The sequence below is a fragment of the Dromiciops gliroides genome, chromosome 2 (assembly GCF_019393635.1).
Source record: "Dromiciops gliroides isolate mDroGli1 chromosome 2, mDroGli1.pri, whole genome shotgun sequence".
Taxonomy (NCBI): Eukaryota; Metazoa; Chordata; class Mammalia; order Microbiotheria; family Microbiotheriidae; genus Dromiciops; species Dromiciops gliroides.
Genome location: NC_057862.1, coordinates 136,437,451 through 136,454,521, shown reverse-complemented (window position 1 = coordinate 136,454,521; position 17,071 = coordinate 136,437,451). Strand labels below are relative to the sequence as shown.

Here is a 17,071-nt window from a genome sequence, read left to right as displayed (position 1 = left end):
AAAAGAGAAACAATACAATAATAGCCTCCTGGATGTTATTAAATCCAGAAACTGATAACTTTGGGACTATTAATGCCTTTTTTTTTTTTAAGTGAGGCAAGTGGAGTTAAGTGACTTGCCCAGGGTCACACAGCTAGTAAGCGTTAAGTGTCTGAGGCCAGATTTGAACTCAGGTACTCCTGACTCCAGGGCCAGTGCTCTATCCACTGCGCCACCTAGCTGCCCCCTATTAATGCCTTTTTAAAAATAAAAGGCCAAAAATAAAATAAAATAAAAGGCCAAAAACATTATTAGAAAGGTCTGGCCTGGATTTAAGTTGGGGCTTCAGTTTTCCTCATACTATAGATCTGAGATGACCAATATTCTCCAAGTGCATATCAGACATGCTGTAACACAATAACTGCCTAATATATTTTAAAATAACATCACTTATTTTTATTTCAAAATAAAATTGTGAGATCATGGATAAGTGATGAATAACTCATATGGGCTATTCATAACTATGTCACGTTAGGATACTTAGAAGATCCACAATACATTAGGTGAACCTCTTCCCTAAAAAGAAATTTATTCAAGAGCATAGACAAGTTTTTGTACAGAAAAATGGGTAAGTGCACTATGATTGGTGCTAATGAGGGAGTAGCTACATGGATTAAATCACTTAAGTATCAATTTTATGCTAATTTTGAAATCACTTTTATTTTTAAAACTATCAGGTTCCTATGGATTATGCATCATTTAAAACCTACAAATATATGCTGAGCAACTCCTTCCATTTAGATAAAATTTTGGGAAAAAACACCACAACAGCATTTCAACTTTCCTACAGTATTCATGTTATAGATAAAGACTGTCATTTCCAAATTAAGATTCTATACACTATCACATTTAAAATAATATAGGCCAAATATCAGAGCTGTTTTAGTCTCCCATAATTAGACTCAGAAACATCTTGAGATTCCCAGTCAGCTATAACCACCAATCAGATAGCCTATTTAAAAGAAAAAAAAGTTAATCATGATTTATTATTCAAATAAATCTAGTTATCTGTGGACTACAAGATGTAAAAGATGAAGGAGGTATACAGCACTCATGGTGAGTAATTAGAAGTATTTAGCATACTGAAATATATAACTCAATTACTAGCCAAGATATATTTTGGAAATTATAATGCAGGCCATAATCACCTCACACCTGGACTATACTAATAGCTTGCTGGTTGGTCTCCCTGCCTAATATCTTGTTTACTCCAATCCATATTCCATTCAGCTATTAAAATGATCCTCCTTTTTAACTGCAGGGCCAAATATAGAAACCTCCTTTTAACTTTATAACCTGAACCTCTCCAACCTTTCCAGTTTTTGTTATACCTTATTCACACCCACGTACTCTAAGATGTAGCAACACTCTCCTTATTCTTCCTTGAACATGAAATTGCAGCTCCTAACTGTCTTTCCAGGATTTCTATCCCTTCCCTCCTTACTTCTGCCTCCTGCCTTCCTTGGTTTCCTTCTAGTCTCAGTTATCTTCTGGACTCTGAGAGTCCTAGACTATACTGACATGTGAATTTGCTTTATATTCGGTGCATAACTTCTGTTTTAGAAAGGTTTGAAAAGTCAGAGATATCAAAGAAAATGTCCAGTCTTCTATGTTGCTGATCATACAATTCAGATGTTTTTGATCCTCATGGCCAATGGCTAGGCAATTTAGAGGCAGAGTTCCCTGGAATGATTTTTATATGTAATAATTGGATAATATCTCATGTACTTGTGAGTTTTGTTTTGCAATGCCTTTTACTTTTATCCTTAAAACTATCCAAGAAGGTATCCCTGTCTCCCAAATTATAAATTCAATACTGGCCCAAGTAGCCCCACAACACCCAAAAATCATAAATAAGATTCCATATCTCTTCCTTGTTGACTGATATCAAGGATAAAGAGAAATAATACTCTTATTCTATGGTCCTCATCCCCTTCACACAGCTACTTCTCAAAGTGAAGGTAACAGATAACACCTTTCTCCCCAAAACTCGAAACATGTCAGAGACTTTACTTTACCTATATTAAAAGGAAAGTGAGAAACCATCTTATACATCTTGGTGGCTGTCATGCCACCACCTCAATCTGGAAGCAAATGTAGATGGGATCACAGAGCACTACATAATATCCATTAATCTCATTTAGACACTTAAATCTTGTGCACTGCTTTCTTCTTTTCCTTTCCTTAATGCAGATAATACATTATCTCAAGTGCACATGTGTAAACCAGAAATGGATCAAGTATCCTCATTTTAAAACTCTGAGAAATGACACAGAAAACCCTCATCCAAATTGCTGCATGGAAGGTTAAATGTCAACAATTTATCTTAGTTGTGAGGAAGAGGTTGTGGGGGCTGCTTCCCTAAAGCAACTCTGTTCCCCACAGTTGTGAGTGTTATTCTCAAATTACTTTGTGTGTTGCATATGTATGTATCTATGTGTGCAGGTGCACAAGCATATATACATATATACACATATATGCATGTGCACACACAAAGGATTGGTCATTTTCTGTCATCTCCCTGATCTTTCAATGTATGTATGTGTGTATGCATGCATGCTGTGTATTGTGCAATGTGCATGTTTAAATGTACATGTGTGTGTATTTGTGTAACAACATCTTTTCTATATGTACCTTACTATATCTTATATAGCACTAGTCTAACTCAGAATATCATCAATACTAACTTGGGCTATTGCAACAGCTTCCTATTCCTACTTCAAGTCTCTTGCCACTCCACAAAGGAATTTTCCTAAACAACAGTTTTGACCATGTCACATTCCTACTCAAACTCCACTGGCTCTCTCCTCTATCTAGGAGCAATAATAAATTCCTCTATTTGGTATTTAGATAATCTAGTCACATGCCACATTTTCAGCCATCTGGCACCTCACACACTACTTTCTTCCATGTACTCTAATGTCTATCTAAAATGGCCTTCTTACTGTTCTTCACACTCAACACTTCAATTCCTGTCTACATACCTTTCTACTGACTATCCCCCAAGATGAAAAGCTCTTCCTTCTTGGAATCTTTGATTTCCTTCAAGACCCAGTTCAAGAGCCACTTTACACATGAGGCCTTTGTTATCTTGCATCTTCTTTATACATACATACATACATACATACATACATACATACATACATACATACATACATACATACACAAACACACATATGTTGTCTCCAATATCAAAGGCATGCTCTTAGAGGGAAATAATTTTCTTATTTTTGTCTAATATACCTAGCTTCAAGAACAATGTCAAGAATAAAAAAGCATACAGTAAGTGCTTGATTGATCTGTTTATACTGTTCCCACTTGAAAACAGATTGAGGTCAAGAGCCATTTTATTCCTATCTTTGTGTCCTCAGTGAGAGTAGAGAGTTTGGTAGTTAATGCTTATTGACAGAACAACTAATGAAGCCAAAGAGGTAAAGATAAGATGCTAAAATCTTTAGCAATAAAAATTATCTTACCTATATTAAAGTTTAGATCCTAGAGTTATTTTCCTCAATCCATCCACAAGTATTTATTAAATATCTACTATGTGCTACACTGTATCAAGCACTCAGAATACAATCAGTCCTTAGCTTTAAGAAGCTTTCCTTCTAACAGAGGAAACAGCATGTACACACACTCCTTATAGCTTCCTTCTATCTTCCCATTGGTCTACTTCACATCTTGAGGATCCAGAGGGAGCAGCTTCAGTTGGAAGCCCTATTTCCCAAATTTGCAGTCATTGCTCTATTTCCCTCTGCCTCTCCTATATGGACCCTGCCCCTCCCTTCATCCCTATCCCCATTATTCAGGAAGTAACTCATAATATTCATTCCATTCTAACCCTTGGGCCCACTTCCTCCCTTCCCAACAATGACAGGCAAGGTTCTTGGTCCAAGCACACTTTTGTTGACTTGAGGAATTCCATATAAATCAGCACCAAGGAGAGGTAGTTCTTTGTACCTGATGTACTTTCATTCCTATGCAGGCTACTGCAACCTAGTAACCTAGGTACTGAACCTTGAGAACTGTCTGTCAATGCACATGCCTGTTAAGTGTTTCTATCTTGGCAACTGTTATCTAGAAAGAATCTCTTTTGCTAACAATATAACCAAATCCTTACCTTGTACTGGGGACCAATGTATACTTGACCCAGAACATGATGCCTGCAAGGCAAACTTAGGAGGGAAGGCACTATTCAGTTGCTGGGGACCATGAAAAGCCACTTGCAGAAGGTGACCTTTGAGCTGAGTGAGCCTTGGAGGATCCAGAGGGGTAAGGAGGGAGTGTTTCAGCTTGGGATATAAAACAATACAAAAACATGATGAGAGGAGGCAGAGAAATTATATGTGAGAAACAAAACCAATGTCGGTATGGCTAGACAATAGAGTGCATGAATGGGATTAATGTGTAAGAAGACTGCAAAGACAAAAAAAGAGTCATTCTGTGAAGTGTTTTAAATCATCAAGAGAGAAGTTTATGTTTCTTCCAAGAGTTAATGCGGAATCAGTGAGCAGAAACTGACAAAACTGACATGGCCAGACCTGTACTTCAGGAAAATCACTTTGGGAGCTATATGGTGGATGGACTGGAATAAGGAAAGACTTGAGAGAGGGAGACCAATTCAAAATAGCTGAGGAAAAGGTAATAAGACTGAATTAGAATAATGGCTGAGTAAGTGAAGATATACACAAGGGGGTTATGTGACCCCTGTTGGGGTTTTCCTGGCAAAGATACTGGAGTGGTTTTCCATTTCCTTCTCCAGCTCCTTTTACAGATGAAGAAACTGAGGCAAATAAGGTTAAGTGACTTGCCCAGGAACACACAGCTGAGAAGTATTTGAGACTGAATTTGAATTCAGGAAAAGCAGTCTTTCTGACTCCAAGCCTGGTACTCTATCCCACATTATCCAATACCTTCTGTACCTTTGTTGCAAAATTTCTCATCTTTTGTTATTATTTATCTAAAGAATAGCTGCTATAGAGTTAATAGTAATGACTATTGTAACACTTCTATTGTGATTCAATAAGCAGAGATTTCTTTTTCAGTAATTTCAATACAGTAAAGCACATGACTTATTTAGAAGTCATTTACCTTATAACCTCAAATATCCAAAAATTGTTGGAAGAACAAAAAAGTATAAGTCCAAAAGAAAGAATATAAATTACAAGTACTAAAGCTCATGCATGTTAATAATAAAGGTCTGACTCACTCAAACCCTTACCTATGACCTATTTACTTCAGATATAATACTAACAAATTTGGCTTAAGTTTTCCCAGCTTATAGCAGACTGCTATCTCAAAACCAGAAGGTAGGACATGCTAAAAATTGAAACAACACCAACTGCAGCAAAAAAAATTACAGGTATGCAGGGCAAAGGAAAAAGAAGGGTCAAGGAAGATATAAAGGTTGAAAACATAAATTACTAGAAAGATGGTGGTACCCTTGATGGTAGTAAAAATGCTTAAAAGAAGAGTATGTCTGGGGGAAAAAGTTCTATTTTGAGACTAATGAGTTAGAAATGTCTACAGGGGGGCGGCTAGTTTGGTGCAGTGGATAGAGCACTGGCCTTGGAGTCAGAAGGACCTGAGTTCATATCCGATCTCAGAAACTTAACACTTGCTAGCTGTGTGACCCTAGGCAAGTCACTTAACTCCAACTGCCTCACCAAAAACAAACAAACAAAAAAGAAATGTCTAGAGGATATAAGTTTGAAATGTAAAATGCGTGGTTTTCAGGAGAAAGGCTCAGGATTATTAAAGTTGGATATATAAATATGGGAGTTCTTTCTAAAAAGATAAGTGAATACATGAGAATCAATGAGATCACCAAATGTGAAAGTTATGAAGAGAGTCCAGAACAAAGTCTCAGATTATACTTAGACTAAGTATAAGGGGAGTGAGAATTAAAAGAGAACAATGTCACAAAAATCTAAGCAAGAAGTGACCAACAGTGTCAAATACTTCAGTCAAGAAGGATGAGGACTGAGAAAAAGCCAATGTATTTGGCATTAAAGAGATCATTATTTTTACTTTGTAGAGAGTAATTACAGTTGAATGATGTGACCAAAAACAATATTGCAGAGGATTTTTACAAGACAGTGAGAGAAAAGAAAATGAAGGTAATGAATATGGGTGGCTTTTTAAAGGAGTAGCAGAAAATAAAAAAGGAAATATTGGATGACAGTAAGCGAAGAGGGAAGGATCAACTGAGTGATTTTTTTTAAGGGCAAAAGAGAGAAATATATTTGTAGGCAGCAAGGAAGTAACCAATAGATGTGGAAAGATGAGGAAGTATAATAGCACAGACAATCTGCTGGAAAAGATGGAAGAAATGAGATGAAGAGGATACAGAGAGGGACTCGATTTGATAAGGAAAATGGCCACTGAAGCAGAGGATGGAATAAAGGAGGAAATAGGGGGGAATAATTTGGGGGGCATGGGAGATGAGAAGAGAGAACTCTCAGTGAATAATACAGATTTTCTTGTTAAAGTAAGAGCTGAAGGGCAGAAAATGAGACAAAGGGTACCAGGGAAAGCTTAAGGACAGATGAAACTGGTAAGTGGTCAAAGGATAAGAACAGGCAGTTTTCAGACAAAAAACAAAACAAAACAAAATAAAGCTATCTATAAGAATATGAAAAAATGCTCCATACCACTACAATTAGATGAATGCAAATTAAAACAACTCCAAGGTACCAGCCCAGATTGAGAAACACCTATTAGACTGACTGATATGACAGAAAAGAAAAATGACAAATGTTAGAAGGGATATGGGAAAACTGGAACATTAAGCAGGTGGAGTTTTGAACAGATCCAACCATTCTGGAGAACAATCTGGAACTGTGCCCAAGGGCTATAAAAAGATGCATACTCTTTAACACAGCAATAACACTATTAGGTCTATATTGCAAAGAGACTTTATTTTTATTCAGTATTTATTATTTTCCAGTTATGTATAAGGATAGTTTTTAACATTTGTTTTCATAGGATTTTTTAATTCCAAATTTTTCTCCCACCCTCCCTTCCCTTCCTCTTTCCCAAGACAGAAAGCAAGGTAATATAGGTTATATATGTGCAATCACATTAAACATATTTCTGCATTAGTCATATTGTGAAAGAAGAGTCAGAGCACAAGGGAAAAACCTCAAAAAAGAAGGGGAAAAAAACAGCCCCGAATTGAAACAGTATGGTTCAATCTGCATTCATAAACCACAGTTCTTTTTTCTGAATGCTGAGGTTTTCTATTAAGAAGTTCTTTGAAATTGTTTTGGACCATTGCATTACTAAAAAGAGCCAAGTCTATCACCATTGTTCATCACACAATGTTGCTGTTTCTGTATACAATGTTCTCCTGGCTCTGTTCCTCTCAGTCAGCATCAGTTCATGTAAGTCCTTCCAGGTTTCTCTGAATTCCTCCTGCTCATTATTACTTTGTGTTCCAAATTTTCTTCTTCCCTCCTTCTTCATCCCTCCCTATGAAATCCAGCAATTCAATATAAGTCATACATGTGCAGTTATGCAAAACATCTCATTAGTCAGGATGTAAAAGGAAATTTAAAAAATACCTTTAGAAAGAGGGGCTAACAAATAAAATTATACTTCAATCTGTATTCAGATACCATAAGTTCTCTGTTGATGGTTTGCATTTTTCATGTCCTTCTGATAGCATCCTGCTGATCATTTCTTTCACAGTTACTATTAACTATATTATCCTCCATCTTATTCCCTCCCCTTGATATTTATTATCTATCTTCCTTCATCCTATCCCTCCTCAAAAGTGTTTTGCTTTTTACTGCCCCCTCCCCCAATCTGCCCTTCCTTCCAATGCCTCTCCACACCACCACCCCCATCCCCTTCCCCTTCTATTTTCCCAAAGGGCAAGATATATTACTATACCCTCTTGAGTGTGTATGTTATTCCCTCTTTGAGCCAATTCTGATGGGTTAGGTTCACTCACTCCCCCGCTCCTTCCCCATCTTCCCCTCTACTCCATAAGCTTTTTCTTGTTTCTTTTATGTGAACTACATTTTTCAAATCCACCTCTCCCTTTCCCTTTCTTCCAGTGCATTCCTCTTATCCCTTTACTTTATTTTGAAGATGTCATCATGGGTCAGCTAGGTGGTACTGGACAAAGCACCAGCCCTGGATCTAGGAGGCCCTGAGCCCACATCTGTCCCCAGACATAAGCCACCCCACCCTGCCTGCCCCGCAAAAGAACAAGGATAAACAGAAAATAAATGCTTTACAGATATCATCCCCTCATATTCAATTCACAGCTGTGCCCTCTAAGTATATTCCTTTCAGCTACACTAATACTGAGAAAGATCTTACGAGTTAGAAGTATTATCTTCCCATGTATGAATGTAAACAGTTTAATCTTTTAATATCCCTCATGGTTTCTTTTCCCTGTTTCCCTTTTTATGCTTCTCTAGGGTCTTGTATTTGAAAGTGAAATTTTCCATTAAGTGCAAGTCTTTTCAGCACAAATACCTGAAAGTCCTCTTTTTCATTGAAGTCCCATTTTTTCCTCTGAAAGATTGCGCGATCAGTTTTGCTGGGTAGGTGATTCTTGGCTGTAGTCCCAGTTCCTTTGTCCTCTGGAATATCATATTCCATGCCCTCTGATCCTTTAATGTCGAAGCTGCCAGATCTTGTCTTATCCTGACCTTGGCTCCACAGTACTTGAATTCTTTCTTTCTGACTCCTTGCAATATTTTCTCCTTGACCTGGGAGGTCTGGTATTTGGTTATAATATTCCTGGAAGTTTTCCTTTTGGGATCTCTTTCTGGAGGTGATCGGTGGATTCTTTTAATTTCTATTTTACCCTCTGCATGTAGAATATCAGGGCAATTTTCCCTTACAATTTCTTGGAGGATGATGTCTAGGCTCTTTTTTTTTTTTCATCATGGCTTTCAGGTAGTCCAATGATTTTCAAATTATCTCTCCTGGATCTATTTTCCAGGTCAGCTGTTTTTCCAAGGAGATATTTCATATTGCCCTCTATTTTTTTATTCAATTGGATTTGTTTTATTGTGTCTTGGTTTCTCATAAAGTCACTAGCTTTCATTTGTTCAATCCTAATTCTTAGACAATTATTTTCTTCAGAAAGCTTTTGTATCTCCTTTCCCATTTGGTTTTTCAAGCTGTTGACTTTTTTCTCACGACTCTCCTGCATTGCTCTCATTTCTCTTTCTATTCTTTCCTCCATCTCTCTAAATCTTCCTTCTATCTCTCCAAAGTCCCTTCTGAGCACTTCCATGGCGTGAGACCAATTCATATTTTTTGGGAAGCTTTGGATGTTGGAGCTTTGACTTTATTATCATCTTCTTCTGAGGGTGTATTCTGATTTACCCCTTCCCCAAAGAATCTGTCTATTGTCCACTGTTTTCTTTGCCTACTCATCTCAGCCTGGAAGCAGATGTTTGATTGAAATTTGATTCTCTACGGTCAGAAGCTTGGCATGCCTGTGCCTTCCCCTACTGGGCTGCCACCACTCAATTCAGCCCACTGGTTCAGAACCAGGGCACTTCACCCCAACTCCAGCAGAGACTGCTTCCACTTCACCCTGGTCAACTGCCAAACCCCCTCACGGGTCCTGAGCCGAGCCTCAAAAGAAGCCACTGGCGCTGAAGTCTCCGATGCGCTGGAAGCACTGTCTGTTCCTGGCTGGGTCCGGACCTCCTGCTGAGCTCCTCTATCAGCCCAATCAGCAGGTGATCCCAATTGCTATCTCTGGCTGGAAAATAATTTCACTCTGTTCTTATGTGTGTTAGGCTACTCTGGGTTTTTTGGTTTTGGTTTTTTAAAATAGCATTATTTGGGAGTGAGCAGACAGGTTTATCTGGAGCTTGTGGGAGTCACAGCCTCTCCTCCATCATCTTGGCTCCCCCAAAGAGATATTTTTTTTAAAGGAAAAGGACATATATGAACAAAAATATTTATAGCAGCTCATTTTGTGGTGGCAAAGAGCTGAAAATCAAGGCTATCTGATGCATGCAGAGATATTAATATTTTCCTATAATGAGATATCTGATTCTAATTCCTCTCATAAATGTAAGCAAGTCCTTTCAAATAAACCCATTCTGTTCATATATACCAACTTGGAGTTTGCATTAAGCCCTAATATCTATACAGTTACAGGTTTTATAAAAGGGTCGTTTTTAGGATGTGTAACGATTGGAATGACGCCACCTGCTGGATACTTACTGTAGAAGAGTTCTTGGCGGGAGGAAATGACGCAGACTAGTGGGAGGAGGAAGGAAGAGACTGGCGCTGACTCTGGGGCGCTTTCCTCTGGACTCTGGCGGAGGGCGACCACTCATTAGATATTTTAGACAGTTTAGCTAGAATTTTAGCCCTTAACAGATGGCTGACCACGAAGAGGAAAGCTAACCCTCAGTCTTCTGATCTTCTGGTTGGGTAAGCTGTTCCGTCAAGGAAACATTTTGTTTCTTGAGGAACAACAGGGGGGACTGTAACGATTGGAATGACGCCACCTGCTGGATACTTACTGTAGAAGAGTTCTTGGCGGGAGGAAGTGACGCAGACTAGTGGGAGGAGGAAGGAAGAGACTGGCGCTGACTCTGGGGCGCTTTCCTCTGGACTCTGGCGGAGGGCGACCACTCATTAGATATTTTAGACAGTTTAGCTAGAATTTTAGCCCTTAACAGATGTATACTACTGATATAATGAGTAGTAAACTAATACTCCCTGTCCCTCCCATTATTTTATGATTAATCACCACATGTTTTCAATTTTACAACTTTTTTACTTTATTTTTTACTTTGTATTATACTGACTCTGTTAAGGTAAATATGGGCTGTCCCTTTAACATGGGCCTCTTCTACATTTCAAATACTGAGGAGAAATTTTGAAATATACTAATAAAGAAATACCATTTAATTTTTTTAAAGTATGGTATGTTTTATAAAGTAAGAGAAATTATATTCAGATTGGGGGAGGTATAGTTTATAGTCTTTGTTACCTCTGCAAGAAGAAAGAGAAATGGAAGAGGTAGGAATAATTACTTCTATTAGACCTCTTCTCCTTATACTATAAGAACCTACAGCTTCTACTGAAAGACCTTGAGTATCTGACATTATATTCCAAATCTGTTTCCTCATTCACCAACCCTAATCCCTCCACTTCATTTCTTTAATAGTTGCTTTACTTAATGAGTCTTGTTTTCATTATCAGGTAAACATTATGTCTAACTTTGCAGAAACTCATGCTCCATTGCTTTCCTGCTTCCAATATTCCAAAGCAGCCCAGATGTTCCTGAATCTCTTCAGATAAGCAACTATTCTATTGTTAGTTTCTCTCCCTGCACCTGCCTTTCTTAAATCTTAATCCATATATGCAGTATTCCCTCTCAATTCTCCATGCTTATCATTTCTTAGGAAAATTTTAAATCTTAATTCACATAAAAGGATAACACAATTATTCTTAAGTGATACTGAAAAAAAAATGGTAATATTAAGTAAAAGGAGAAAATAACACCGTAAGAATGACAACTCCATACTTCACTAAGTTCAAAAAGTATCTTTTCTTCCACACTTACATTATAAAAAACACAACCAGTGATAGAGATGCCATTTATTTATATGTGTGCATATATAGGCTTGTTTATCTTTCGCTTAGCATGAAGTTTTACTTGAAGCCAAATGATAACTGGCAGAATTCATTCCTACAGAAGATGGTAGAATAAGGCAAGACATTACCTGGCTCTCCTAAATCACCTCCCCCCCCCAAAAAAAAACCCCAATAAAATAGTGTCTCACAGTGAACTTTGAACAGCAGAAATAATTAAGTCAAGGTAAAGTAGTTTTCCTCTTAAGACAACCTGGGAAGAAGTTAGGAAAGACCCAACCTTCCTGGGTGGTGGCTCGGCCTGACTTTAGTACAAATAACTCCAGGCAGATACCACTGAATCAACAAACAACAAGCCCTGGGTGCACAGCTTCAGGAGGGTGGGCATCAGACAGCTGATCAAGGGAAGACTGCAGGACCCTCCACTGGTTCTGAATGCTGGGCACAGGTGTACCAACCAGACATGGTCCCAGACTACGGTTCTGGGTGAGAAGTGGTGAGCACATGCCACTGAGTATGGCAGCAGAGGGGCAGGGACCCTGTTGGCTATGGGTACTCACAGAGAGTAGAGTCCCTCATCTTGGTTTTAGGGCAGAAGAGGGAGCTAAAGCTTGCAGCTATGGGAGGAAGCACAGGGAGCAAGAATATTCACACTGTTGGAAGCTCTGATCATGGCTCAGGGATGGAGTCAAACCCTCCTCCCCTCTCTCCACCAGTCCAGAAAACAACACAAAAAACCTGAAGCCTGAAATATCATCCTGCACAACTCAGGAATAGAGTCCTGCTTTAATACAGGTAAGAACAAGAAGTCAGTCACTTAAAAAAAAAAAGTAAGCAAAACAGAAAGAACCCAATCATATATAGGTACTATGCCGATAAGAGAAGATCTGGGTTCAAACTCAGAAGAAAATAGTGAAATTAAAACAGCTACTTCTCTCTCAAAGAAAAAAGCAAACTGGTCACAAGCTCAAAAAGAGTTTTTGGAAGAGTTTATGAAGAACTTTAAATATAAAATAAGAGAGGTTAAGGAAAAATTAGGGGAAAAAGTAATGCAAGAAAATTATAAAAAGAAAGTCAACCAATTGGGGGAAAATATCTAAAAACTCATGGAATAAAGTAAATCCTTAAAAATTAAAACTGGGCATGGGGAAGCTAATGACTTTATAAGACATGAAGACATAATAAAACAAAATCAAAAGAATGACTAGAAAAGAATGTGAAACACTTCATCAGAAAAACAACTGACCTAGAGAACAGACTGAGGAAGGCAGCTAGGTGGTATAGTGGATAAAACACCGTCCCTGGATTCAGGAGCACCTGAGTTCAAATCCAGCCTCAGACACTTGACACTTATTAGCTATGTGACCCTGGGCAAGTCACTTAACCCTTATTGCCTCGCAGAGAGAGAGAGAGAGAGAGAGAGAGAGAGAGAGAGAGAACGAACAGACTGAGGAGAGAGACAATATAAGAATTGTTGGACTACCTGAAAGTTATGAATTTTTTTTTTAAAGTCTAGATACTAAAAGAAACTATTAAGGAAAATTTCCCTGAAGTTTTAGAATAAGAGGGTAAAATAGAAATACAAAAAATCCACCAATCACCACCTGAAAGAGAACCTAGGATGAAAACTCACAGGAACATCATAGCTAAGTTTTGAAGCTCCATGGGCAAGGAGAAAATACTACAAGCAACTAGAAAAAAATTAAATACTGTAGAGCTACAGTCAGGGTAACACAAGATGTAGCAGCTTCTACTCTGAAAGACTGAAGAACATGGAACATTATATTCCAAAGACCAAAGAAGCTGCATTTGTAACCAAGAATAATTTATCCAGCAAAGCTGAGTGTAATCTTGAATAGAAAAAATATATATACATTTAATGAACAAAAGGACTTTCAGGTATTTCTGAAGAAAAGATCAGAACTGAATAGAAATTTGATCTACATAATTCAGGAGAAACATAAGAAGGTAAACATTAAAGAACAATTATAAAGGATGTAACAAAGTCAAAATGTTTACTTCTTATATGGGGAAACATTATCTATAACTCTTAAGAATGTCATCCTTACTTGGGTAGTTTGAAAGAGCATATGTAGATAGAAAGCCTGGTGTTGAGTATGATGGGATGGTCTTAAAAAAAATGAATTGGGTAGGGAGAGGCAAAATGGAGCTATTTCTTCATACAAATGAGGTGTGAGTGAAAGAACTGTTACAGTGGAGGTAGGAGATGGTAGAGGGCTGGTAGTGTTGAATCTATTTTCTTATTTGTAAATAAAGATATTTCATATAAACCTACTTCAGGGGGCTACTGTAAGAAAAGTGGTTTTAAGGTATCAAGCTTCTAAAATTTATTATTTTTACTATTACTGAATAACTCCTCTTTTTTTTTGCCTCCCTGCTTTGGCTCATCATGTCTTAGTCCCCTGAAATACCCATCTCCTAGAACTCAATCTGGCAAAATCCTACCCATTCTTTTAACAACTAGATTTTTAAAATTTTACCCATACTAAGAAACTTTCCCTATGATACTTATTAAATATTAATTCAATGAAAAGCTAGCTATAAAAAGAGATTTAACAGACAAGTCAAGTTCCAGAGAATCACTCCCCACTTTTTGTTTTCTACCCCTTCTTCAAAGTCAAAGCCAAATTTTCCATCATTATTTCCCAAACAACAAAAATTAAAATATATCATACAAAATTCCACTCAATTATAATCCTCCTAAAAGAGAAGCTTATTTACAATACAAAACCAAGGTTGTTTTTTTTCAATTACTGACAGAATAAGTATAAAAATAAGTATCTTAATAATGGTTTAAGGATCACAGTTCTCAAACTTTTTAGAACCCTTTCCACTCAAAAATTATTGAGGACCCCAAAAATCTTTTGTTTACATGGGTTACAAAGGAAATTAAAACCGATAAAATTTTAAAATAATTTATTAAAACAACAATAATATACCCATTCATTGTATGTTCATAAATAATATTTTTATGAAAACCTACTATATTTTCCCCAAAAAAGCTGATGACAGGTATCTTTAATGTCTGGCTTAATGGAAGAAGGCTCTCACAGATGTGTACTTGGGAAGGGGAAAAGTAATTTCAGTGGGAAAATAACATCTTAGTATATTTTTATTATCATTTTTTTACATCTTGGTATTATTACAAAAATAGTTTTGGGGGGGCAGCTAGGTGGCGCAGTAGATAAAGCACTGGCCCTGGATTCAGGACTCCCTGAGTTCAAATCCGGCCTCAGACACTTGACACTTAACTAGCTGTGTGACCCTGGGCAAGTCACTTAATCCTCATTGCCCTGCAAAAAAACCAAAACAAAACAAAACAAAAAAAATAGTTTTGGGCTTGTGGATCCCCTGAAAGTGTCTGAAACCCTCAAAGGTCTACAGACCACATTTTGAAAACTACTAGTTTATTAGAAAGAAAACTAGATTTTAGAGATAACCAGGGTCATCAAATCCTACTAATTTACAACCTGTGAATTTACTTCTCTGAAGCAACTTTTCTCCATCTATAAAATGAAAGAGGTAGATCGGATCACGGATTTTTAACATTTTTTGCATCATGGACCCCTCTGGCAGTCTGGTAAAGTCTATAGACCCTTTTTCAGGATAATGTTTTTAAATGCATAAAACAAAATATGTCTAGTTACACAAGAAATCAATGATATTGAAATTCTGTTATCAAAATATTTTTTTTTTAAAGTTCATAGACCAAAATTAAGGCCCCTTGAACTAGATGATTTTTTGGATTCTCTCTTTCAGTTCTAAAACCTATGATGCCAAAAATTTCTTCTTCCTCTGCTAACACAACTGTATCCTTAAAAACTATTAATGTCAAGGAGAATGCAGGATGGTATTAGATCTCAGTAACTATTAATCAACAATAATAGCTTCTGTTGTTGTTTAGTCATTTTTCAGTCATGTCCATCTCTCCATGACCCCTATGGGGCTTTCCTGGCAAAGATACAGGAGTGGTTTGTCATTTCCTTCTCCAGTTCATTTTACAGATGAAGAAACTGAGGCAATCAGGGTTAAGTGACTTGCCCAGGAACACACAGCTGGGAAGTATCTGAGACTGAATTTGAATTCAGGAAAAGCAGTCTAACCCCAAGCCTGGTACTCTATCCAATACCTTCTGTACCTTTGTTGCAAAATTTCTGATCTTTTGTTCTTTTTTATCTAAAGTATTAGCTGCTACAGAGTTAATAGTAATGACTATTGTAACACCTCTATTGTGATTCAATAAGCAGAGATTTCTTTTTCAGTAATTTCAATACGGCAAAGCATATGACTTATTTAGAAGTCATTTACCTTATAACCTCAAATATCAAAAAATTGTTGGAAGAACAAAAAAGCTTAAGTCCAAAAGAAAGAATATAAGGTACTAGCTCATGCATGTTAATAATAAAGATCTGACTCATCAAACCCTTAACTATGGCTTATTTACTTTAGATATAATACTAACAAATTTGGCTTAAGTATTCCTAGCTCATTGCGGATTGCTGTATCAAAACTAGAAAGTAGGACCTACTAAAAATTGAAACTAGACACCAATGGTAGCAAAGAAAAAAATTACAGATGATGGCCACCAATAATAAGGAAAATATAAAAACAAAAAATTAAAAGGTTAGCTTTAAAAAAAAGATGGTATCACCTGGGGCTGTTTATAAAGCCAACCCACCTTAAACATCTTGGTATAACCCTTGAGGGCATGCAGAACATAATAAGTAATGTTTGTAATAGTGACAGTCATCAAGAAAAGAGGAATTAATTTCAGCATTTTTATTAACAGGATAAGACAGTGAATAATTTTGTAAAGATAAATGCCCAAATTAAAAGTGGTTTTGGTGTTTGAAGAGGATAAGCTTACATTATCTAGAAAATTAACTTGTGTAAAAAAACCCCCTTCATTCCATAATAATAAAAGGAAGTCAAGCATCAACATACTTATGTGAATAAGCATAAAAATAAATACTTGTTTTTCCACTGAAAAGCAAGTTCTTTCAATCAATCATTAACAGGTGTTTTTAAGTATCTAATATACTGTAGAAATGGAGGATCGGACAGTCTTTGCTCTTAAGGAGCTTACATTCCATTAATAAAGATGTATGCATGTATATAAATACAGAGTAGTTGAGTAGAGGTACAAGAGGTGCAGAGCAAGGACAGTCAATACTTTCAAGACAAAATAAAATGCCTCTGTAACACCCTCAAATTGAAAGTATCTAATATAGCAATAAAAGAAGCAGAAGGGTTTTTAAAATGTTAAACAAAGACATTCAGTCTTACTTTCAAAAATTCTTAATACTTGGGAAGTTTTCAATTTATACCTGGGTGAAAAAATCCCAGGGAATTCACAGCTAAAATAAAATTCCAATGTAAGATAAAAAATATGTTACACTAAAAGCTTTTAATTAAACAGGTA

At 36.9% G+C, this 17,071-nt stretch overlaps 1 protein-coding gene across 1 annotated transcript in view; it reads right to left on the bottom strand.

Annotated features, from left to right (window-relative positions):
• The window catches only part of MEF2A (myocyte enhancer factor 2A), a 224,415-nt gene that overhangs the window by 104,142 nt on the left and 103,202 nt on the right, over positions 1–17,071 (bottom strand).